Below are 25910 nucleotides of genomic sequence, written 5' to 3'. Positions count from 1 at the left end.
ATTTCCCATTCGTGGATCTGTTGGTGATCCCGAGAGAGATTGTCTGCTAACTGATTCTGAATCCCTGGAATAAATTGTGCTATTAGGCGAATGTGGTTGTGAATCGCTCAATGCCATATTTTTTGTGTTAGGAGACACAACTGTGTCGAGTGTGTTCCTCCCTGTTTGTTTAGGTAATACATTGTTGTCATGTTGTCTGTTTTGACAAGAGTGTATTTGTGGGTTATTATGGGTTGAAATGCTTTCAGAGCTAGAAATACCGCTAACAGTTCTAAGTGGTTTATATGAAAATGTTTTTGGTGAATGTCCCATTGTCCTTGGATGCTGTGCTGATTGAGGTGTGCTCCCCACCCTGTCATGGATGCATCTGTCGTTATTACGCATTGTGGCACAGGGTCTTGAAAAGGCCGCCCTTGGTTTAAATTTATACTGTTCCACCATTGAAGCGAGATGTATGTTTGGCGGTCTATCAACACCAGATCTAGAAGTTGACCCTGTGCCCACTGTGATGCTAGGCACTGTTGTAAGGGCCGCATGTGCAACCTTGCGTTTGGGACAATGGCTATGCATGAGGACATCATGCCCAGGAGTTTCATTACTAATTTGACCTGTATCTTTTGGTTTGGATACATGGCTTGTATGACATTTTGGAATGTTTGTACTCTTTGTAGACTTGGAGTGGCAATTCCTTTTACTGTGTTGATTGTTGCTCCTAGGTATTGCTGTGTTTGACACAGCAGAAGGTGTGACTTTGAGTAATTGATTGAGAAACCTAGTTTGTGTAGGGTTTGTATGACGTAATTTGTGTGTTGTCAACACTGTTTTTGCGTGTTGGTTTTGATTAACCAATCGTCTAGGTACGGGAACACATGTATTTGCTGCCTTCTGATATGTGCAGCTACTACTGCTAGACATTTTGTAAAAACTCTTGGCGCAGTTGTTATTCCGAATGGCAACACTTTGAATTGGTAATGTATCCCTTGGAATACAAACCTTAGGTACTTCTTGTGTGAAGGATGTATTGGTATATGGAAATATGCATCCTTTAGATCCAGTGTTGTCATGTAGTCTTGTTGTTTGAGCAGTGGGATTACTTCTTGTAATGTAACCATGTGAAAATGGTCTGATTTGATGTATGTATTTACTATTCTGAGATCTAGTATGGGTCTTAGAGTTTTGTCTTTTTTGGGTATCAGAAAGTACAGTGAGTAAACTCCTGTGTTTAGTTCTTGTTTTGGTACTAACTCTATTGCTTCTTTTTGGAGCAATGCTTGAACTTCTAGTCCTAGAAGATTTATATGTTGTTTTGACATATTGTGTGTTTTCGTGGAATGTTTGGAGGGAATTTGATAAATTCTATGCAATAACCATGCTGGATAATTGCTAAGACCCAAGTGTCTGTTGTTATTTCCTCCCAATGTTTGTAAAACTTGGTTAGTCTCCCCCCCACAGGTGTTATGTGTTGGGGATTTGTGACCTTGAAGTCACTGCTTGTTTGGAGGAGTTTTGGGACTTTGGAACTTTCCTGTGTTCCTTTGAAATTGTCCCCCTCTATATTGTCCCCGAAAACCTCCCCGCTGATACTGGCTCTGGTAAGTGGGCTTTGTTTGTGAGGCTGTGGCTTCTGTGGTTTGCCCTCGAAACCCCCCTCGAAATTGTGTCTTTCGAAATGTGCCTCTGCTCTGTGGGGAGTAGAGCGCGCCCATGGCTTTGGCCGTGTCAGTGTCTTTAAGTTTTTCGATCGCAGTGTCCACCTCCGGCCCAAACAACTGCTGTCCGTTGAATGGCATATTCAGCACAGCTTGCTGTATCTCTGGTTTAAATCCTGATGTACGCAGCCATGCATGTCTCCTTATTGTTACAGCTGTGTTGACAGTTCTAGCAGCTGTGTCTGCAGCATCCATTGCTGACCGTATCTGATTTGAGATACCCTGTCCTTCTACTACTACTTGCTGCGCTCTCTTTTGGAACTCCTTGGGTAAATGTTCAATAAGGTGTTGCATCTCATCCCAATGGGCCCTATCATATCTGGCTAGTAAAGCTTGCGAATTTGCAATACGCCACTGGTTTGCTGCCTGTGCCGCCACCCTTTTGCCTGCAGCATCGAATTTTCGACTTTCTTTATCTGGAGGTGGTGCATCTCCTGAAGTATGAGAGTTGGCTCTTTTGCGCGCTGCTCCCACTACAACAGAGTCTGGTGTTAGCTGTTGTGTAATGTACACTGGGTCTGTTGGTGGCGGTTTATATTTTTTATCTACTCTTGGAGTAATGGCTCTCCCTTTAACAGGCTCCTCAAACACTTGTTTGGAGTGTTTTAGCATTCCGGGTAGCATAGGAAGACTCCGATATTGGCTGTGTGTGGACGACAGTGTATTAAAAAGAAAGTCGTCTTCAATGGGCTCTGAATGAAGGCTGACAATATGAAATGCAGCTGCTCTTGACACCACTTGTGCGTAGCCTGTACTATCCTCTGGTGGCGATGGTTTAGCTGGATAGCATTCTGGACTATTGTCCGACACTGGTGCGTCATAAAGGTCCCATGCGTCAGGGTCATCTTGACTCATTCCTGTATGAGTTGGGGATTGCATCATTGGTGGAGTGGCTACCGGTGATGGTTGCGGAGAGTGATGTGGGGATGGTGGTGGTGTTACTTGTTTAGCCACCTTTGCGTGTGGCTGTTTGTCTTTGTCTTGGAAGGCAAGCTTGCGTTTCATTTTGACTGGAGGAAGAGTGCTGATCTTCCCTGTATCTTTTTGAATAAAGAGCCGTCTTTGTGTGTGATCTGGCTCTATTGCCTGTAATTCCTGTCCAAATCTATGTGTCTTCATTTGTGTGGACAGTCCTTGTTCCTCAGTGTAGGAACTTGTTTTCGGTTCCGAGGCCGGATATTTCGGTACTGAAACCTTTTCGGCTGCTTTTTTCGGCTCCGACGAAACCTTTTTTTTTTTACTTTCGGCGTCGTGCTCTCTCGGTGCCAACCCGTTTCGGTGCCGGTGTCTCGGTGCCGAATCTTCTCTGAGCCACTATCTCGGGCCCGAGATTGCTGTGTGCCGGTATCTCGACCGGAGTCGGATGACTTCGACACCAGCTCGCCCTTTTTCGGTGCCGATGAACGGTCACCTACTTTTCGGGTTAAGCCATGGCCTGTTGGCGGTGGCGTCCCCTGGGCTTTAGCGCTTTTCTCGTGAGTTTTTGTTTTCGACGTCTTACTCACGGTTTTCGGCGTTTCCTCGGGATCGATCTCCTCAGAGTCCGACTCCTGGGTGGAGAATGTTTCTTCCTCCTCCTCGAAACGCTCTTGTCCTGTCGGCGCCGACGCCATTTGCAGTCTTCTTGCTCTTCGGTCCCTGAGTGTCTTCCTGGACCGAAACGCTCGACAGGCCTCACAAGTATCATCCTTGTGTTCTGGTGACAAACACAAGTTACAGACCAGATGTTGATCTGTATATGGATACTTGTTATGGCATTTTGGACAGAAGCGGAATGGGGTCCGTTCCATCAGCCTTGAAGAGACACGTGGCCGGGCCGACCAGGCCCCGACGGGGATGGAAGAAAACCCCGAAGGGCCACCGGAGCTCTTCTTAATTCGGTGTCGATCTGTTGTAACTAACCCGATACCGAACGCAAACAATACCGACGATTTTTCCGAGATTCTAACTAACTTTCCGACCCGAAACACGGAGCGAAAAGGAACACGTCCGAACCCGATGGCGGAAAAAAAACAATCTAAGATGGAGTCGACGCCCATGCGCAATGGAGTCGAAATGGGAGGAGTCCATCGGTCTCGTGACTCGAAAAGACTTCTTCGAAGAAAAACAACTTGTAACACTCCGAGCCCAACACCAGATGGCGGGATGTGCACAGCATGTGTATCTGCAGCAACACATGCCATTGAACATATATATATATATATATTAATTTTAAATTAACTATGTTAATTTTCCCTACTAGTTTCTATACAGAGCTCCCTAGCCCTGTGGCGAACATCTTCACAAACAACTGGAAAGGTACGAATAGTAACTTTGTGGTCTTAAATTAGTTGTAGGCATCTCCACCCTTTTGTCTAAGGGTGTGTATACTTTTAAGTCTAAACCTAGGTAGGGATCTCCGTATAGAAATGGCAAATTATATCCGTGAGGGCATCTGTGTGTAGGCACAGATCTCCAACATGCATACGTACCTTTCTGAATAGAATCGTATTAGAGGAGGCCTGTCCAACATCGGTTCAGGAGGTATGGATCCAAGCCAGTTTCTCAGGCTAGTTACATAAAATTACAAAAAGTGAATCTACAATGATCTAATTTAATTAGTAGTCATCCTGAAAACCTGGCATGGATCCAGCACTCCACATTTACGTTGCACATCTCTTCCTTAAGGGAGATGCATTTTTACCAAGAAGCTGAGATTAAAGTGTCATACACATAACTAGATGGTATATATTGATATGGGACCCCAAGATTCTCTAAACAAATCACGTGGTCTCCTTCTGCCACATGTGATGAAATGAGAACTGATAAGAAACAGGTTAGCCTCCTAATATTACAGAACGCATAAAAAGTCACTCATTTACATGTTGTATGCTGCCTTATTACAATTACTGTTTTTAAGAAAAGTCTGGGAAACCAAGGCACTGAGTTAATGTAAGGTAATGATCCAGATGTTCTTTGATGGCTGCCAGGGGATGAGGTGGTCTACACCTATCCACAGGGATGGTGAGGAGGAAGAGAGTAAAGGGTCAGTTTATTGGCCTTGTCTAGTGGGCAGCCTGGACTACATTCTTGAGGTTCTTCCAAACAAACATGAGTAAGAGTTACTCTGGACCTTAAGGTCAACCACCACCACTGGCACAAACCTGAATTTCCTTACCTTGGACGGACAGGCGATTTGTCACTCTCTCTTTAGTGCATCCTTCAAGTACCATTCACTACTCCAGACACTCACATCCATAGCTCAGTTCACAGGCAGGATGGATCAGTCAGCAGGAGTCCTGACAAAGCCAACTCCGCCCTTTCAGTCAGTCCCTAAGCGAGTTACTGGGTACTACAAATTGGATAATGATAACATTTGTTATTCACCGGGGCTAGAATCTGCAAACAAGAGGAATGGAGCATGAAAAAAAAAAAAAAAAAAGACAACCTATCATTGGTTCCCCTGCTGAAATAATTGCAGGAATGGCTCCTGTTCCTTCCTGAAGGAGTGGGTGACTACATCATTGGGAAATTCTAAAATGGCTAGATATATTAGCTCTCTAAGATCCCAAAACTCAGCCCAACATGAACACTAATCCCTTTGTAATTCATAACTTGGCTATTTGTTACCCCTGGATTCTATTCACTCAGAAGGACAATGTTCTCTGGGCATATTTTATATATGGTTCAGGACAATGTGCGCAGACGCTCAATACTGTGCAGACACATCAAGAAACAGGAATAATGTCAGGATGCACAGCGATCTTATGTATTCTGATTAAAAATGAACGACAAGCTTGAGAATCCTTGGCATCTTTGGATCACACTTTACAACTCTGAACTTTAGCGTAACTAAGGCGCCTTACAGACTTAAGTCAATATGTGTGTTCAAGATCAAACAAAGGAAACAATTAAAATTGCTGTAAGATTTACAAAGCAGAAAGAAAATGGAAGAGAGTAAAGGAACAGCATTATCACAACCCACCAATCGTACACAACCGATTGATCAATGTGCCATCCCTGGTCATTTTAATCCAACATCAAGTATTAGCAAGAAGGGAGGGGTGGGGTGAGTGGTAATGTAGGTATGGCATGTAGGTACCCCCCCTTGGTATTCCCTTTGGAGTGAGTGTGACTACAAGGGAAACCCCCCCCCCGGCACTAGCCAGACCAGAGGCAGATTGCCCCTTACTCTGGGGCCTACCCCACCGTGAACTACTCGTTCAGGTAGGCCATACACATTTTTCACTTTTTGAGTACCCCACTTACTGCGTGTGCTCCGACCCTGACGAATGCCCCTGACCTACCAGCACTGAGTGAGGGCAGAAACATGTTGGTCATCCACTTTTTCTTTTAGACTCCAAGAGACATTACTCTCCAACGAGCCTTTCCCCCTTAGTTTTAGCCTTACCAGCATGCACCTTTATTAAAATTAGCAGAAGCCACTGGCGACATGCTTGGTAATTTTATTATTCACCCCTTCTGGATCAATGTAACTATCCAGCCAGTTTAATTTCAGCACTCCCTCGGGTTCTTTTAACCACGAGGTCGAGTCCGCCCAAGTAGTATCATCTTACTTGGGTGGGGCTAGGTGGTCATATGATGAAGCAAGACACTATTATGTGTGTGAGACCACCTAGTCCGTAAGGGAAATCCCCCTTCCCCCTGTAGGACAACACAGCACCCCCTAGCTTGGACATTTGTCCAACTATGACTTCCCGACCTGAGGATCTATAGTGACCTTATTAACACCACTGTAAAAAGACTGACCTAGTCTTATCTTCAGTTCCTACTACCCCACACCATTAGTGATGATATATGGTAAAACAAATCTTCACCCACAAAAAGGGCATCTTGTAACACCTCTTTCTTCTAACACTCAATGGTCGACAAATATCCCAACTTTAGACCAATCAGTCAAACTGATTCTTTCTCTTGTACACAAGTCCTTACATCTCTACTCTGCTGCATTTGACCAAGCCAACTGGGACCACATTATCCTGCTTGATCTCGTCTCCTCTAGCCTACGTATGTATGGCACTTCTGGTTGGAGACCCCCTTTAGTACTATTGTGTTTTTCACTTTGTGCAAATCAACATGGTCCCTTGCACCTCCCTGAAACCCAGTGGCGGCCCGCAGTTTAAGGAGGAGGGGGGGTGGCAGCACACTCACGAATAACACTCATTAACATTCAAACATGTACACACGCACCAAACATTCATTTAAAAAGAGGTGTGTGTGTGTCCCAGGTGGGTCACAGAGTGGGATGGGGTCAGTGAGACTGCTGACCCCTCCCCACTCTGTGACGAGGTGTCACTGATTGACACTCGCCCTGGGCCTCTTCAGCTTCAGGGCTTAAACCTGAAGCGCCCAGGTCAAAGTCAATGGGTGACACTTCCCTTGTTACCAGGGGAGGGCCTTTAAGCACCTTTGCTGAGCTGAGGTCAAACCCATAGGAGCTGTGACCTCCTCAGCCCAGCAAACTTCAGCTCAGGCAGCCAGGAGTCTGAGCAAATCGGGCATTTATGCTCCTGGCTGCCTGACCTGAACATAAGGAGTGTGTCAGGCCGATCGGCACTCTTCATGAGGGGCAAAAGGTGGTTGGGGGGGGGGGTGCCCTCCCCCTAAAGGACGGGCTGCACCTGCCGAAACTTCATTCTTGGATGCCACTTTTCTCGTCTTACCTTTCTCATTTTCTTCTGCTGTATGCTTGTTTGATCTCACAAGGCTTTGACTTTTAAGGGGTTGAGCATGACCTCTCTCCAATAATATAATACTACTTTCCTCATTTGGTGTTACTGGCACCTTTATGGTCCCAAGTAAAGCTGAGAAAACAGTATAAAATGTGCCCTGCCATTTTTTTCCATAAATTCCTCAGGTCATGCTACCCACTGGGTGTTCCTCAGGCTCTTTCACAAGTGCCAAAGCACCTTTTTGGCAGGTGTCCATCCCTGTGGGCCTGGATCCAATACATTACAGAAAAAACATACTCAAGATAATAATATTCTTGTGGCTCATGTATTGTTTTGCTCCCTTAACACATCTGCCATAAGCGTACATCATGAAAATAAAATAAAAATCTCCAGGCTGTAAGACCAGCCTTGTGCAGCAAAATATTTTATGGAGGATGTAGTGGTCCCCCGGAAGATATTTAAATGGCATTAGATGGAATATGACAATTGTAGGAAATGTTCAGAACAGGAGTGCAATGCATTACACTCAAATGTTACAACCACCTGGGGTTGCTATTTTTGAGAAGTATTTTTTTTATTGAGTCAATAATGTGAATTATCTTGGACCCAGGAAAAAGAATGAGTTACCGGATCTGTAATTTACCAAATTTATGGATTTTAAAATCTTTAATAGAAAGATGATGTTGACCAATTGGAAACCAAAACAAAATGTGCATGTCCATTCCTGGTTACAGAATACCCCAAGGCTGGCTTTCGTAGAAAACCTTTACTACAAATAAAATATCAGAATGAATGCATTTCATGATAATTAAAAAAAAAAAAATCCACATAAAGAATGTTTTCACATTAGAGGTTTGTTAGTGGTAAAGATTTTCACCCTGACTACTTTTATCCCCTAATACTTTTTAGGTATGGGTTTCAACAGCATAGATCTGTTGCTACTAACATACATTGGGGGAGCTTTGGGTCCACCCCTTTCGACCATTCTACCAGCCTCTTTTAGATATTGGTTTGAGCCTTTGTCAATCATGAGTTGGCTTGGTCAATTTACTAGTATTGGCTGTTTCTTTCCTTTTCCACGTGATTGCATACATTCAAAAACTACTTTACAACTATATCCCTCTCTATTGACTCCCATGTGTCTTGCTCTGATGTGATAACATGAATTGGCACATTAAACCCAAACCATCTGGCTTTGTCTGGGGTTTGTTTAAATGCAATGTTTTGTACAGATTTATATATAAGTATATGTTATCTGCAGATTGCTGTATGAATTCGTTCTCACATTAGCTACACTACCCTTGCAAGATCTGCGAACCATTCAATACTGCACAAATCACAATAAAAAAAGTTTATAAAAAGAATCAATTAGGTTAGACTTGTGAACATTTACCACCTTGATGCAATCATTACTAATTAGCTCACAATTTCGGAGTTACGCACAAGCCGCTCATAAAATAGAGCAAATCTTCGACAATAGTTGCAGGCAGCTTGCTCAGGTCCTTCCAGGGTTGACTTGTAGTGGAAAGCGAAACAAGCTGAGTCGGGGTGGGGAGTTTATGCAAACAGTGGATTACTCATGCTGATCTAAGGAGGACATCGGCTCCACTCCAGTGTCTGCTGGCATTCAGAAGACATTACATTTGTGTCCAAACAAAGATTGGCAGAGCACTTGGGGAAACAATAGGTTTTGAGAAGTTTCAGGATTCTAGCCAAACCTCCCGTGCATCAGAGCTGAAGCCGCTCTCATAGCATCAACAAATCCTGAGAGAGGGGACTCACAGGGGGAATATTGTCTTTGTTAGTGAAAGGTGGCTGCCTGAGTGTCTCAATTCTACAGCCTTCTGCTCAGTCAGAAATGAAGCCTGCATGAGAAGTTCTTCCTTACAGTCAACTAGGTGGCTACGATCCTAATGGGAGTAGCTGCTCATCCGGTTTCCATATTATCATCAGATACATGGAAGTAGAAGGTCTATTCCAAGGGGAACCAATATTCCCAAATATAAACCTGGATCAAGCAGAATCAGAAGTGAAAAAGTGAAAAGTTACAACTTACTGCTGGACATGGGTTTCTTCCTCAAATCTGATTTGGAGGCCAGGAGTGCAGATTAGAAATGCAGGTCTGTGTTACCACACAAAGACAAATGAGGAGGGTGGAGTTATTTTTGCACCCATGTTACGCAGCCATTTCAGATGGTGGCAGAGACTGAATGTACCGATGAAGTTTATCAGTCACTATACTAGACATTTCTAACACAAACCCTGCAGCTAGTTCCAAGTGGGATGCCATTGTTACTAAAATCTGGTTTCTAGACATGTTGAGAAGTTTCTGGATGGTGTGAATATATTATCTAGTTACCCACTATGAACCATACCTGACCTTAGCCATAAGATTAGCGGGTTTGGTCCTGATTAATTCTAAGATGGACCACAGTTTGAGGCAGGTAATGTAGTTGAGTACAAAATTGGTGCTACAAAAGCCAAGTGCAGAGGACCCCCGACAGAACATACATTTACTAATCAATTGATGTAAATTTAGTCACTGTTCAACTGACTCAAGTCCTGCACTAAGGCTATATTGAGTTTTGACTAGGATCTCTTTCATGGAATTCTCCCGGCCACCATCACAACAGATTCAGTTATTCCTTCATTGCCTTTTCTTTTAAAACTAGATCAGATAACTGAATGTGACCATAAAATGGGCATTCTACAATTACCTCAGCATTTAAAAAACCCAGCATTGGTAATAATTAATCTTTAAAGAGAGCCATCGTTCCCTGGTAAGGCTCTGGTGCTTTACCAGAGGTTATCGCTTAATTACCTCTGAAGGTCTGATTGTTAAGTGTTCGCTCAGAAGTTACAGTACTTACAGGAGAATGAATACCTTATTTTGCTGTGCTGACCATAGTGTCAGATGAAAAGAAAGACTCAATTTTCAACTGCAAATGATCTTTCAACGTTAGGAATTTCTTACCAATTCTTCAGAATTCACTCATGTCTTTCTGAACACTGCCTTTAGTCAAATCAGTCAAAGCCTTTTTACAGCAACTTTTTATAAAGTTTTTTTCAATTCGCAATGGCATCCTTCGAAGTTGCCTTACACGATGCAAACTCAGTTGGTTAAATGAAGACTGTTTCGAAACACAATGAAGATTGAGAATGGAGGGCTACGCTAATAATCAAACATCTGACAGGCTCGTGACCAAGTCATGGATACACAGGAGCACTGTGTAATCTTGCAACAGTGTCTGGTTTAAGACCACAAATGGGTCAACAAACGTCCAACATAGCATTCATCCCTCGTCTTTGTTAGTTTGCCAGCAATGAGTAACAGGAGATGCTTCAAAGGTATATGGATAGGCCCCATCTCTTTCGAGTACTGGAGTTCATGAACCTAGGCCCCAGATACTGTGGATAAAACTACCTTATTTGGAACACTGTAAATACTCCGTAATATTGCCCCTGCATACGAGCATCAGACAGGGATGCCCGCTGTCCCCCATGCTCTGTCTTGGCAACGGAGCCACAAGTGTGGTGGGTGAGAAGTGATTCCCTGATAAGAGGCTTGCGATGGCATACGGAAGACGAGAATATCAATGGATGCTGATTACTCGGAGCTCTCCGCTGACAGGGTGATGTAGACACTGGAAGACATAGTGCATTCTGCATTACTTGGTCAGATTGCTTCTCTACCCATTGTCAGCCCTGGAGCCGACGGCACCGATAAGGGGGAATCTGTAGCTCTGTTGGCAGGGATTCTGATACTTTGGAAGCCAGATTCCTTGATCCCTGAGTATTTCCTCACAGTTTAACTCTTTAATACACTAGAGAAGTTCAGGATTGATGCTGCACCCGGGAAGACACCGACACACTTGTTCCTAGGCAGCAAGTGTTGTCCAAATTAATCTATGTCCTACAAAACACACGCTATGTCATACCAGAGAGCTTCTTTCAGAGTGTGGACAGGGAACTGAGGCAGCTGCTGTGGAACAACAGTACCCTGGGGAAAGATGTTATATAAACTAGCCAGGGAGTATATGATAGCGGCATAGCCCTCCCTGGCTTGAGAGATATAACTGGACTATACAATTAGTCAGTTAAGGACTGAGTTTTTGCTCAGGAGGATGAGCCCTCTGTGCAGCATGACAGAGCATTAATGGGACCAAAAGGATACCTGGCTGCTATCCATGGAAAGACAGGTAGAGCTAATTGGTTGGTATAAATTAAGGAGGCGCTGCAGGTATGGGACAGAGTGCTCGGACCTCAACTTTGACAGGGGATACCCTACTGTGGGACTTTTGGAGGTTGGGTGAAGTGCAACGCCTAACTTGGTTCGAGTGTTGGGATCTCCCTGGGATTAGTAAACTTGGAGATATAAGAGTGGGTGCAGACAGAGGCGTTTCAGGCAGGTAAAGGTGAAAGTGAGATGCCATAGGGAGAAGTTTTTAGCTACTTCCGACTTACACTTGCTTTCGATAAAGACATGCCGAAGGTAACGGAAATAGCAACCTATTAGTAACCCATTAACGGAAACACTAGCTCATTGGAAGACAGAGTGCTTAAAAGAACCCTCACAACATATGGAAATTTATCTTACAGGAAACTTAAGAACAATCTTCCTTATGCACTGGAAGCCTTGAAGGGGTTGTGGTAGCAAGACCTCGCAGAGCTATTGCATGAGGAATGGATTGAAGCACCCAAGGGAGCTGGCCAGCAGGGTTCCACCTAACAATTATACATTCTATATGGAGTACAATACACTAGAGTGTTGATGAAGATCTGAAGAGCGGACACTGATGACTGTCTCCAAGGATGTGGGCAGAGGGGCACCTTTCAGCATATTCTCTGGCAGTGCCGTGTGCTAGAGTTGTACTGGCAAGGAATAATGGGGTTTCTAGCGGAAGTGATGGGACTGGCACGGCTCACCAGTAAGAAATCTTGTATCCAGGGTATATGGGGGGGGGGACCAAACATGCAACAGATACCAATGTTTATTTTGCAATAGCGGTATGGTTGTGGCCCGATGCAATATTGCACATCTGTGGGGGTCGTCGGCAGTGTCGCAGCTGGAGCACTGGAATAAAAAGTATGCTCTGGTGCACGGGGTCGGGGTGGTTTGTGTATGAGGGGTTGCCCGCATAAAATTGAGAAAGTATGGTGTCCATGAACAAATTATTCTTTGAATTCTTTAAATAATAAAAATGTGAAACGAAAGTATATGGATCAAGAAAAAAATAGTTCATTAGCTATGATTTATGAATTTCGTGCAAGTAAATATAAACAACATTATTTAACAATTGTCTAGAAACAAATAAAGCAGAGGATTCTGGAATCCCCCTAATAGAAAGTTAAATTAACCTGCTATGGTACACAAAAACAATGATCCTGCTGATTCTTTCACCTTGAAAAGGATGGCTCCTAAATTAGGTTACTAACTCAAAATCAGCCAAAGTATCACCAACGTTGATATTAAAATCATCAGATGAAATAATGTATGTCCCGCCCTCTCAAAACAACTCTGAATAGGGGTAAGGAGAGTGTCCAGAATGCTTATGAGTTCATGAAAATTGTTTCAACCCGAATGGATAAACTGATCATTAAATACGTTTATAAGTAAAGAATTATTATGTTTTCTGGCCCTTAATTCCAACCACAGGATTATTTGAAGAGGCAGTAGTCCACTCTATATCTGTAATTCAGGTCCAGCACTAGAGATAACACAACGCCCTTTAGCTCATCCTAAGAAGGCGGCGTAGAGGTAAGCATATGTTTTACACAGATATCTAGTCCACAGTCATCCCTGTGTTTGCTCAGTCTGCTCCAGTCCCTACAACACCTCCCCGATGGAAGGAGTGTACACAGGTCAAACCAGAATACCAGCATAGGATGAAGTCAGAAAATTACTCAATCGTCTTAGACTGTTATTTAGTCTAGAATGCATGTCTAGTTTTACAGCAGGTTCTATGGCCTGATTCCATGTATCGAAAAAACATCTTAGAGGGGGTGGGGTCTAGATCAGTCGACTGAGCTCAAATTAAAAGTAATTAAATGAAGGTGGTTGAGTTCTAAAACTAATACTGATGTAAACCTGCACAATGTGTCAGGAAAGTCTACTCTGTAAGCAAATATACTTCCAGTTTGGGTAGATGAAACTCCACGTTAAATGAGCAGCATGAACAGTGTGATCACAGTCAGTACCCATGTGGATCAGGGTGAGGGACTTTAAAAGCCTTGTGCAACCAGGACTCCATCAGACTGCAGATGAAATAAGAGCAAAAAAGGAAACACCAGGCAACAGGCATTCTCCATCTACTTACTCAGCACTTGGAACAATTTCCCCATATCTGTAAGGACTGTCCCAATCCCATCCGAATTTAGGAAAGAGCTGAAGACACATCTCTTTAAGAACACTAGGTCACAAAGCAGTAAAAACCTGTGCAAGGTGATGGCACTCACAGCAGATAGCAATTGGGATGTCTTCCTACAGAAGGATCTCAAATCAGGGTCACATTGAAGTGTGCGATCTCTGTATCTGGTTGTCATTGCCTTCTTGCAGCAACAATCAGGGACAGACAAAAGGGTAGGCCCTGCATTTAAACTTTTTCTGAACAGAAACTGCGGTCTGACCCTAACCTCTATCATCTACCATCTACCACATGGAAGTACTCAAGAAGAACTAATTCAGCAGCATTTTGCTAATAAGGCACTCATTGAATTTCTAAGGCAAGCCCTTCCTCATCCTCCCTTACTTCAGTGTCTAGTTCTCCACCCACTAGGCACAAGAATACAGATAATACTGCTCCACTGTCTGGGTGAATCTGTCCTTAATACTCCGTCTTGTACTGTGCTAAACCTGCGGCATCCAAAACGTATCCCATTCGCTCCTGTGCTCAGAGGTGCACCACACGTAGAGTCCTACTACCATATATGTGCTGCACATTCCCTTGACATGCACACGATGTCAGTACAAAGTTCTCAGGGTTCACATATCACTTGAACTTTACAGAAGAGGGCCGAGTAGACGGCTCCCTCTCTTACAGAGCAAAGTCTGGTGGCACTAAAGGTGCACATTCACACAACACCGCACGCGGCCACCACTGCTTTACGTGATGCACCCAGAGGTCCACTGCCCACTGGAGGGAATGGTTAGTGCACCCTTCTAGTTTCAATAACACATTACTAGAGAAAGGATTTGTTTTTCTGTGCACAAGCAAGTTCAGTGTAAAGCCAGGGGCAGATCAAAGGTCAGGATACCACCTTCACAAGCAGTAAGGGTCTCAGAGCTGGGGTACACATCTGTTTCCTTAACCAAAAAGTAGACTTATCAAAAAACATCTTGTGGGGTCGAAATGAATGAAATACTGATTTTAATAAGTCAGTAAAAGCAATAATTCAGAGTGAAGTGTCCCACTTTTTTGCATTAATATGAGTGGGTTCAATTATCTTAGTTAGGAATGAACATCTGTAACAGCTGCAAACGGAGCATATGGGTTCGCTCTGGCCAAAGAGTTCCGAATGGGCGTTCCATCTTAGTACTGGGAGAACCATGATTTAATTAGTTAACAGGATAATGAATTAATTCCAACTGCATCTCACAGGGGTTTCCAGTTCTATGAGCAAAAAAATTGCCTTAACAGGCTTCATCTATGTCACCACATGGTTTAGAAGGAATTCGGTTTCAGCTCTGCCAAATAAAAACAAGAGAATTGCGTTCCACCCATGCACTGCCAGCCCTTTACATCATGTCTTTAGTATTCTACAGCATCCTATGTGGGCATTGATAAGCAAGGACAACAAATCCAACCCCTATTGTTCTACTGCATTTGGATACTGCACGCTGAGATAGTCTTCAATTTGCTATAGTTTTTAACTGCTCAGGCGAAGGGAACAGAACTAATTAAATCTATATAAATGGATCTAAAACAGAATGGCGAGGATAATTGTGACACAAAGTAAGAAGAGAAGTTCTGAAAGTAACAAATACAAGTTACGTGGGAACATCTTCGCTGAACTAGGCAAGGTATGGGCCTGCCTTACAGTTCAGTTGCTAGGATTTAACGATGGGTATATCAAACAAAATGATCATTTCAGAAAGTGCCAAAAAGCCCAAGGTCTACTCTTGAAATCGGATCAAGTAAATCAGAGGCTTTCCATTTGGCCAAATCTGGGCTTGACACTTCATATTAAGAAAAGCAATTTTTAAGAAGGTAAAACAAGTAATCACCATTTTTGTATTTTCACATTCAATTCAGATAATCAATTTACTTGGTGAAGCAGCAGATAAAAACTAGCGGCGCCGAATTTGTTACAGCTCTAGGCAGAGCAATACTACACACAAAAAGGGATTAGTCTCCAAAAATAAAACTACAGGAGCTGGATGGGTTGATCACGAAAGAAAACATGTTCCACTCTTTCATATGGCTGTTTAATACCAAATTAAAGTTGTGAAAGCCTGCTGTCAGTCTGCTTAATACGTATACTCATTGCAGGATGCCTTTAAATTGTCCATGAGTGGAGACACCACCTTTACTTAGGGAGCTGTTAAATTTCTGGACAAGCAGCTGACATGTGATTATTGCCATTTTAACTTTGCAGTTTCATGAAGTTATATTTGAGGCTTTGGTAACTTTTTAAGGACCATGTGAAAGTGGTGCATCTTACCTAGCTTTACCTTACAGCTAAGTGTGCACTGTACATAGTCAACCACATAAGAACCACGAGAAATACAGTTTCTGACATTTTAAAACTTGGTTAAAGTCCCCAAGGACTTGAAATGCTATAGAGACCTCCACTTGCTGTTCAGCAGTTTGACCTTGATATCAAGTGCAATAAAAGAACAAACTTAAAGGCAAGGATTCAAGAGCATCCCTAAGAAGGTTAACATACTGAACACAATCTATAGATGCTTATAGAAAATCTATACTGACCACACAATAACTTCTAAGTCCGAGACACAGTAAGTCTCTTACCGGTAACAATAGCTTTACAGCCTCTGGCTATGCTTGGTCACATACTGTAAATTATTTCTTAATTTAGTAGCTGTCTTTGGAAAAATATCAAAATACAATATGTTTCTGTTGACCATAGATGAGTCTAGATGATTCATGGTGAAACTGACCCTAGATTACAGCGCCGCTTCATTTAATCATCGTCTACCTCAGGTGTAATGAAGTCATGAATCAATCAATCAAAAAATGTCACGCGGAAAAATAATGCTATAAAAGTACATCGTTAAAGGTGTGTCCCTATACACCGCTTAATACATAAAATGTGTTCATATTGAAAGACCAGAAAAACTATTCATTAAAAAGTAGCAAAGGTGCAGAGACATTCATGTGTTTTTAAAACATAGAAAATCCATTTAGGAGTATCTTTTCCTAATACTAGGTGCACCTCTTATAAAATTAAGGACTACACAACTCATTTCTACCGAATTTATCTGTTGAAGATACTGGAACCCCAATTTATATGATTTAAAAATCATAGGCCGTAAAGCTGGTACTAAAAACGGGATCAACCAATTCTATAAAGGGAGCAAAGAAGCATAAGGTGAACACTTGATTGATCTGAACAATTGTCACAGGAGCATTTAGGGAGGCTGTTGAACCAAGTGCCTTGTGGGAAAGCAAGGAAAATTTGTAAAGAGCACACTGTAACCTGGTTAAATATAATATGATTTGGGAATTCTCTACAAACGTCAAGTAGAAGTCTAGCTCATATTGAGGGGCTAAGATAAAATATCTTATCAGTGAAGCCATCCGAAGTGTGTTAGCTCAGTGTAAGTTGTGACGTTGGGCATACAAGAGAGCCCTTATCCAAGCTTTCACCACAGGGCATTATCATAATTCAGGATTTATGTACAACTCCGGGATCCCCAGACTTAAAAAGGTGCTCTTAACGTAGGCAAGCCACAGAATGCTGGCCACATTATCAAGAGCCATGCAGTCTAAAATTATAGATTTATTTAGACCCATCTCACGCGGCTGACATAGTTTTACCCATGACGTATGTGGAGCCAGCCCTAATAAATCTTCTCAATAAGTCAGGCCAACCTTGGAATGGCAGAAAAAGGTGGCTGCGCCTGATGGAACTAATGGACAAGTTACTTACCTTTGGTAACACCTTATCTGGTAGACAGACTAGCAGCAGATTCTTTACCTTGGAGCTCTCCCCAGACGCCAGGGTGGATCCAGAAAAAAAAAAAAAAAAAAAAACTTCTCAGCAGTACCTCTGCGCATCAGTAGAGGGAGTCGTGCGACACTGTATCGACGTCGTTCCAACAGATATGACGTCGATAGAGTCCATATAATCCCTCCCCCGACACGCTGACGTCCGTTTCCTATGTGACCAGTATCCGCGCAACAACGTGCAGCCACATAGAAACTGGCAATGGAACAGTGTGCCAAAAAGAGAAAAAGATGTAATTTTGAATTACCACCACTGAATGGAAGCACCTGGTAGGATGAGACCAATCAAGGGATAATGAGGTAAAATACAGTAGTTTGCAGAATGGGGAAGATAGATGGGTCGGTAAGGAATCTGCAGCTAGTCTACGTCTCTACCAGATAAGGTGTTACAGAAGGTAAGTAACTTGTTCATCTGATAGAGACAACTAGCTGTAGATTCCTTACCTTAGAATAGATACCAAAGCAATAGAAACCCAGGAGGTGGCACTGTGAACACATCCCACCCAAGCCTGACAAATAAGTAACTGGTCGAACTGAAGGCGAAGTAGACCGCCACAATAGCGACAAAGGTGAGAAAGAACTTTCGTCCCACAAGAAGAATAGTGGAAGACCACGAAACAGTGCAGGAGGACACGGAATGCCATGAGGAGCAGAGCACATGGCAACGAAAAAGGGGGCTATCATAGCCAACAATCAAGAGGAAAATAAACATATTAGGTCATAAGGTAGGAGCTGTACTGGTAAAAGTGCAAAGGAATAAGGTGCAAGACCATCACAAAAATCACTGAGACAGGTAGGAGGCAAAACCCAACAAGGGAGGGCCACAGAAAATAAGTAAAGAAGAGGAGCAATGCATGCAGGCTTCCTCAAAAGGATGCATAGGTAAAACTAGCAACAAAATAGAAAAGTCAATGATAGTAGAAAAAAATACGACGAAAAATAGATGGCACTTCCCCAGGAACACCAATGGAGGAGCTGTCAAGAAGTTTAACAGAACTGTTATGTGTATAAAAAGGGACAAACTGACACAAGGTGTACCAAGTGCATGACAGGTGATGTAGAAACGAAGAGGTCAGAATAGAGACATGCCGAAACACCGACCTACACACATATAGATGTAACGAGAAGGAGTTCGTACAAAGGTATTATAGAGATAGCGTCCAGGTAGACACGGCCGTCGATACCGATATAAAGACTTAGATCCAGAACTATATATATATATATATACATACACACACATATATATATATATACACACACATATATACATACACACACATATACATACACAACTCCAAAGAGGCTCAGGGCACCGCGCTCAGATACCGGTGCAGCCGCTCTGGGCGAGCCGTGCCTAGGAAGAAAATATGCAGTGGAGTGCGCTGCTACTTCTTGATCTGTATATATATATATATATATATATATATATATATATATATATATATATATATATATATATATATATATATATATATATATATATATATATATATATATATATATATATATATATATATATATATATATATATATATATATATATATAGTTAGATATGTAGTATATGGAAGCAAGATGGCCTTACAACATTTTTCAACCAGTGGAAAACTTGAACCCTGGCATTAGAGGGGCTCATGACACCATTTGCAGATGACCTACCTCTGAGCTATAGCTCCTGTTAATAGAGAAAGAAAGGGGCTAAACAAACAACACCACCATAGCCAAATAAAAGAGGGGAGAGGAAAAAAAAAAAAAAAAAAAAAAAAAACCTCAAGGAAAGAAAAAGGCCATAAAGCAGAAAAAGGAATGCTAACAGACTAAAACCCACAGGAAGATGGCAAAACAACCTGCTGATAAGAACAGAAACCTTGTGGAATATGAAACGGGGTCGACACCAGGCGGTAAATCAGCACAGGAGGCACCACCAATTATAGAAAGCCAAGATAATAGCAAAGAGTAGTCCAGCAGAGAGAACAGAATCGCTGAAGATAGAACCAAAGGAAAGAGTAAAGTTGACGTTGACTCCCAGAATGGGATTGAATAGTGGACCTGCAGGGCTTTGCGAGGTCAAAGCAAATCTATATAGGGAGAGTAATGCAATGCTGAACAAAACGAAATGTGGCTAGAGAGGAAAAATGGCCACCAAAAGAAAGACAACTACCTTCATGTAGGCGGACAGGGAAGGATAAAGTAAGTGCTATGACAGGAATCCTATGCAGAAAATGCTGGAACGTAGCAGACAAAAGACAACCAAGGTCACACAAAAAGAAAGGGAAGAGACAGAAACACACTGAGAGGGCAGGGCCAGCAGTATTTCATAAAGAGAAGAAACCATACTCGGAGAAAAGAAGCCCCCAACCTTTGCAGAACAGAGTAGGGTGAAGAAAGGAGTAAGCACGCTGACCTTGCCGTACAACTGGAGCAGCAAGGTATGAAAATGCAGTCAGAATATATATATATATATATATATATATATATATATATATATATATATATATATATATAGTCAAACAAAAACATGTGGGCCAAAGCACAAAGTGAATATAGCATCCATGAGAAAATAAGAAATGGAATAGGTGCACCATAAGGGCAACATAGTGTACCCTCTGCAGAGTAGAACCAAAAAAGACATTCCAATGGAAGATATACCATGAATTTGAAAGCAGAACACCTGCTGGCACCCATTGGGGAAGGAGAGGACCAAAAACAATAGGTCTCCCCCTCCCCCCTACTGAAAGGAATTGGGGAAAACCGAATGTACCAGTTGGGTTCTTACTTATGCAAGGAACCAATCAGTAACTACTCCCAAAGAAGTACTCAAAGTCCCCATAGGGAACAGCCAACCTAAGAAGATGGCCAAAACTCTACAGCAATTGCTCTCAAGAGCAGGGAACTGAAAACGACTCACCGAGGAAGGACCACGAAGACAGCAAATCTCTTAGGCGAAACGCCCATAAGCAGAGACAACAGAAACCCCGCTTTGTCCACAACAAGTTCCAAAAAGAACGTACAACTGCAGATGCAGGAACCCCAACCAGGGCGCTTGGCAGCTTGTAATATAATAATGAGAAAAAACACCTGCGAGGAGCAGGAACACCACACCGGGTGTCACACTGGAAGCAAAACACAATTGGGGAATAAAAACTGCCCCTCAATAAAGGAAAGATACCAATACAGAGGAGGACCCTGTACCACCAGGAGGCTTTAAGACTAAGTGCCATCACAAGCGTCTCCAAATCGGTGTAAAGCAGTCTGCATGCGCACCAAAAAGTGAGGTGCCATCAAAAGGCATGTTAAGTAAAGATGTCTGGACAGCTTCCGAAAAATTGGAGGGACACAACCATGCCCGCCGACGCAGAGCCACGGAAGAGGCCATAATCCTTCCAGCAGAATCAGTGGTATCCATACCACATCTGTTACTAAGCTTGGCAGCATGCGGACCTCCCCTACTAAGGGAAATAGAACATTCCTAGCCTCCTCAGGCAGAGAAGGCAAAATGCGCTCCACTGAGTCCCACAGAATGTGCGAGAAGCGAGCAAGGATGCAGGAAGTGTTGACTGAATGCAAGGCAAGGATAGATGGGGCCTTGCTCTGGTGAGACAGGAGGAACATGCGTCAGGCTGTGCACCTAAAGCGGTTTGCACCACAAAGCTTTGAGTAGTTGGATGCCGACGGAGCCAAGATGGATCCTTCGGGCCGGTCTGTGTCTATGTGAAATAGAGCGGTCCATGGGGGGGCAAGATACCAGTTGGGCCCAAACCGCCAAAAGGATATCACAGAGCCTCACAATAAGGAAGGACAGGCTCCACAGAAGACTGGTCAGGATCTAAATCATCAAGTAAAGGGTCCGTGGACAACTGAACAGTAGGAAGTTTTAAGTGCAACACTTCTGAAACACGTCTTAACATGTCTGCTAGAGCAGAACTTTCTCTGAATTCAACCCAGGGGATGACAGGAGGCTTGAAGCTGGGGAAGAGTCCAGGCTACTAGCATTGCCCAAGTCAAATAATCAATCTGTTTGTAGAAGTGGAATGGTGTCGAAAGATAAGAGGCTGACAATCCAAACCGTGCCCCTCCGAATGAGGAGCTGGAGGGTGAGCCCCAGAACACACAGGGCAAGAATCTGAGATAGCCGATTCCATCAGAGCAGCTCCCCTGGCGTCGGGATAGAAACTGAGAGGGTGAAACCTCGACAGCAGAAGGTTCGTCATTATACTCTGGAGAAACGATCAGAGCATCGAGCGAAGCGTGGGCTCCACCACCAGTAGAGAAGAATCAGGCACAGAAGGTGGAAGCCATAGAAACGCTTGCACTGTCACCAAACGGACTCCAGAGATGGAGTCCGAGGGCCCGAAGGGCATCGAGGACGGAACTCCTGGTGAAGATCCCCCCCTAGGGCACCCTCCACCGCCTTAGGGCCCGAAGACACCCCAGATATAGGGGTAAGCCCAAAAACGGCATGCAGGGATGAATAACAGTCCCGCATCTGGGCCTAACGCCCCGATAAACCGGGAGACATGGTGCAGACTCCTGCGCAGACTCATCTGCTGAAGAACGGGAGGAGCCACGTGGGAGCGGTGAAGCCAGAGGACGCAAATGACCGCGGACGATCCCTAAATTGAGAAGTCGATTGAGCCACACGTAAACGACTCCTAGAGAGTTTGCTAGGACTGGTTTTGGAAGGAGGAGGATGCTGACGCCTACAGGTGTCCTGCCAGGAGCTTTATCCGGCACCCCCTCAATGCTTTAGGCCTCAACTGTGGACAGGCATCGCAATCTTCGATGTTGTGGTGGGTGCTTAAGCACCACATACAGACAGAATGGGGTTCCATATCAGACAGCTGACGAGCACAGGACCCACACGACAAAGCCAGAAACCGTCAAAAAAGGGAGGCGAAAAACAGCCAGAGGAACCCCTTCTCCGGATCCGCGTTGCAGCACAGAGAAGTAGAAACCGAAATAACCGCATCAGAGAAGGGATTATATGGAATCTGTTGTCATATCCAGTGGTTGACTTTGGTACGGAGTCGCATGGCGCCCTCTACATGCAGAGGTACTGCTGAAAAGTCTGGTGCCTGGGAAGATTCTAAGGTAAGGAATCAGTGGCTTGTTGTCTCTATCAGATAATTGTCAACGCAACAAACTGTTTAGAATTTTCTGAAAATTGTTGCCATTGCAAAACTGCTACACACCTGCCCCATAAGAGAGGACTGGGATACCTTTAGAGTGATACAAAGTGACCAACTCCATTACTACCCTATTCCCCAATATGGATGCAAGACTAACATTTTCCTCTACTGACCTTAAGAATTGGATTGCTCTTAACGACAACAAAGGGCCCTAATTAAGCCTGGAGTCAAATGGGACAGCTACACAATTAAAACAGTCAACTTTTACAAACTGGTGATCGTATACAATGATTTCTTGATTTGGTACTTTAACGCCCACAAATGAAAACAAAGGATTTTGTCTGATTGCTCGGTAAGTCAAAGGAGGTCAAACTCCTTAAAACCATCCTACAGCCACTATAAACCATTTGCAGCCCTGGCTATAAAGGACAGTATCATCAGCATGAAGTAGTGTAGGAATAAAATAGTTCTCTACCCTCTGATTACCTGATCTCTTTTCTAGAAGGTACCCCCTCAATAAAGCCATCAATATTGACTCAGACAAAAACAAATGTGGTCAAATGGTCCAAATTGGTGCAGTCAGATTAATGACACACAGAACAGTCAATGACAGGAAGATGGTGAGAAAAGGAATACCTCATCGGCCAGTACTGGCACCCACGTTATGTAACATTAACAAGTTATCTACACACAAAAAGTCAACAGCTTGCTCTCAAATGTGCTAAAGAAACAACACCTGAAGGCAGTGAAATTACAGAAGGATCTCAAAGATCCAGAAACAGGAAATCCGGATTGCTGCAAAGTGAGCGACTTAACCATGACAACGTAATACACAGGCATAGCATGTGTAAATGAATGCTGGTTATGAGACAAATCAGGGTGTAATAGTAGACCATGTTCAATTAATGTGGTAAGGCAGAAAAAGAGAACAGGTTTAGGTATACTTGCAAAACATCTGGAAAACCATAGGTTTTGGACATTACATACCTTCAAGTATGTGTGCAAGATTTTCACACAGTAGGGCAGCAGCAGAAAAGCAAAATTCCCTCACATAAAGGTTGCAACAAACCCAGCTATAGTGCAAGCCTTCCCTCCAAATGCATGGGTAGCAATAGTGGAGGTTTCCTATGGAGAGAATAAGTACAGCCTGGCAGCAGAAGAATACATTTCACTCACACAGAAAGTTCATGTTTCTTTACACACAAACGCACACTCAGAACCGGTGAAACATGGATAGAAGTAGTGCCCTACTGCTCAAGCATTTTAGTATTTCACAGAGTAACAATCATGTTACCCCCAAGAGAGCAACTTCATCTTACAACCCACCTTAGTCCTGGCAGGCCCTCAGAAAACCTTTACCTCCGGGCAACCACACAAAATTGAACCACCCCATCATCTGGGGCACCACAATTTCAAAACCAACAAGCATTCACAATTAAATGGGTCTTGCATTTCCTCGAGAGAAAGCTATTAGCGTTGTAAACTCCTAACAGGACTTTACTTGCCACATAAACTGAAAAGTAAAACAGTTTCACATTAGCGAGCCGACGGCACAAAAGGAAACAGACGTTCGCTCGCAGTGAAACATATTGGGAAAAGTGCAAATATCCATGTAACCGGCAAAAGTGCAATTATCCATGTAACCTGCAAAAGTGCAAATATCCATGTAACCTGCAAAAAGTGCAATTATCCATGTAATCAAAAAATAACGACAAGGAGGGGCAAACGTGGGAGATTCGGAGGAAGTACTCCTGGTCCCGTGTGTAAAGCTCCAGACAGTCAATAAATCAAATAAGGTACACACGGTTCCAAAAATGCAAGAAGGTTTCTTTCAAACTGAGTGGTTCTGCATTAAATGTAACCCAAAATATTCGAATCGAGGGTCCTCTCACTCACCTTCCGGTGACATGCTTCATCATAGGGCCAAGCTCCTCGTCAGGCCGGCAATGCCTGACGGGCCCCACACGGGGGCTCTTTGCCGGAGATCTTTTGAGAATAATGCACGACCGGTCAAAAAATATAGTGAAGGATTGGTATAAGGATGGTTAAAAATGACTAGAGGTAACGAATTGTAAATTTATTCTGATGCTGAACCTCTGACATGATTAAAAACAATACACAGGGATATGGTAGATTAATGTCTACACTCCCCATATAAAAGTAAGGTTAGTATAATTACTAGATCTCGTAATAGAGAGTAGTAAAGAAAGAAAGAAAACACAGGATCCCCCATGTTACTCTGTATCGTAGGTCAACATGTTTCTCGCCTTTTTTTTAGTCAATAAATGATCTTAATGCGATTCGTCAGGACCTTAGTACGTACCTAACCCTTTAAGCAATTAGGACTCCCATAATAAGGAAATCAAAAAACCTAGAAAAAATAGGAACGAAAGAAACCAAAGTCAAAGCATCTCATAATAGTCAAAGGTGGTGTGTTCACAATATCCTGAGATATTACCCCATACATTTGTGAGGAATCCCAAAGGTTATCCATGTAACCTGCAAAAGTGCAAATATCCATGTAACAGGGTCGATGTCATTCAAAACGCTCTGCCAAGCGAGATAGCGCTGCCTACGAAATAAAAAGAAAAAGTAGTGCAGAAACCATACAGAAAACACAGTGCCTCATATGTTTTCAGTATTTGGCCGGTGCACTCGAGGGGGGCTAAACACCAGAAAAGGCATGACGTATGCATGCCTTTCACTAATTAAACCAGGCTAATTGGCCACACTGATGGGCTTAGCATGGGCGTGTTTAAAAGGCCACAGAGAGATTACACCAGGGACAGAGCGCTTTGCGCTCGACCCTAAATACCAGACTAGCCCACAGAAACAGAAATAAATATTTGCCAGTGACCATCAGCACAAAAGGACTGCAAAGGGAGCCTACAAAGATAAGATTGAAATCCATGAAGGCACCTTTATTCTTTCTCAACATCCTTCCTCCAAAGGCCTTGGGAGACAAACAAAATGCACAACTGTATAATGAGCTGAGGACACAAAGTGGCTATCCAAGGAAAGCTAGTTCTCTCGAACCACCAGGTATTTTGCCCTTGTGTGGGGCACTTCCAAGCCTCCTTTGTACTCTCCGAAAGGCCATGAATTGGTAGCAGCACTTCCAAGTGATCTCATTACTGCATCTGTGAAACCAAACCTTCCAATCCTCCAACCCACATCAGTCACAGCAGACTCTAAACTTTCGAAAGAGTGGGGTT

At 43.2% G+C, this 25910-nt stretch overlaps 1 protein-coding gene across 2 annotated transcripts in view; it reads right to left on the bottom strand.

Moving 5' to 3' along the window:
• Positions 1-25910, bottom strand: part of DIS3L2 (DIS3 like 3'-5' exoribonuclease 2) — a 714887-nt gene that overhangs the window by 386467 nt on the left and 302510 nt on the right. The gene's annotated exons all lie outside the window — the stretch shown is intronic.

This window comes from Pleurodeles waltl, chromosome 11 (assembly GCF_031143425.1).
Source record: "Pleurodeles waltl isolate 20211129_DDA chromosome 11, aPleWal1.hap1.20221129, whole genome shotgun sequence".
Classification (NCBI taxonomy): Eukaryota; Metazoa; Chordata; class Amphibia; order Caudata; family Salamandridae; genus Pleurodeles; species Pleurodeles waltl.
This window is presented reverse-complemented; position numbering and strand designations above follow the sequence as displayed.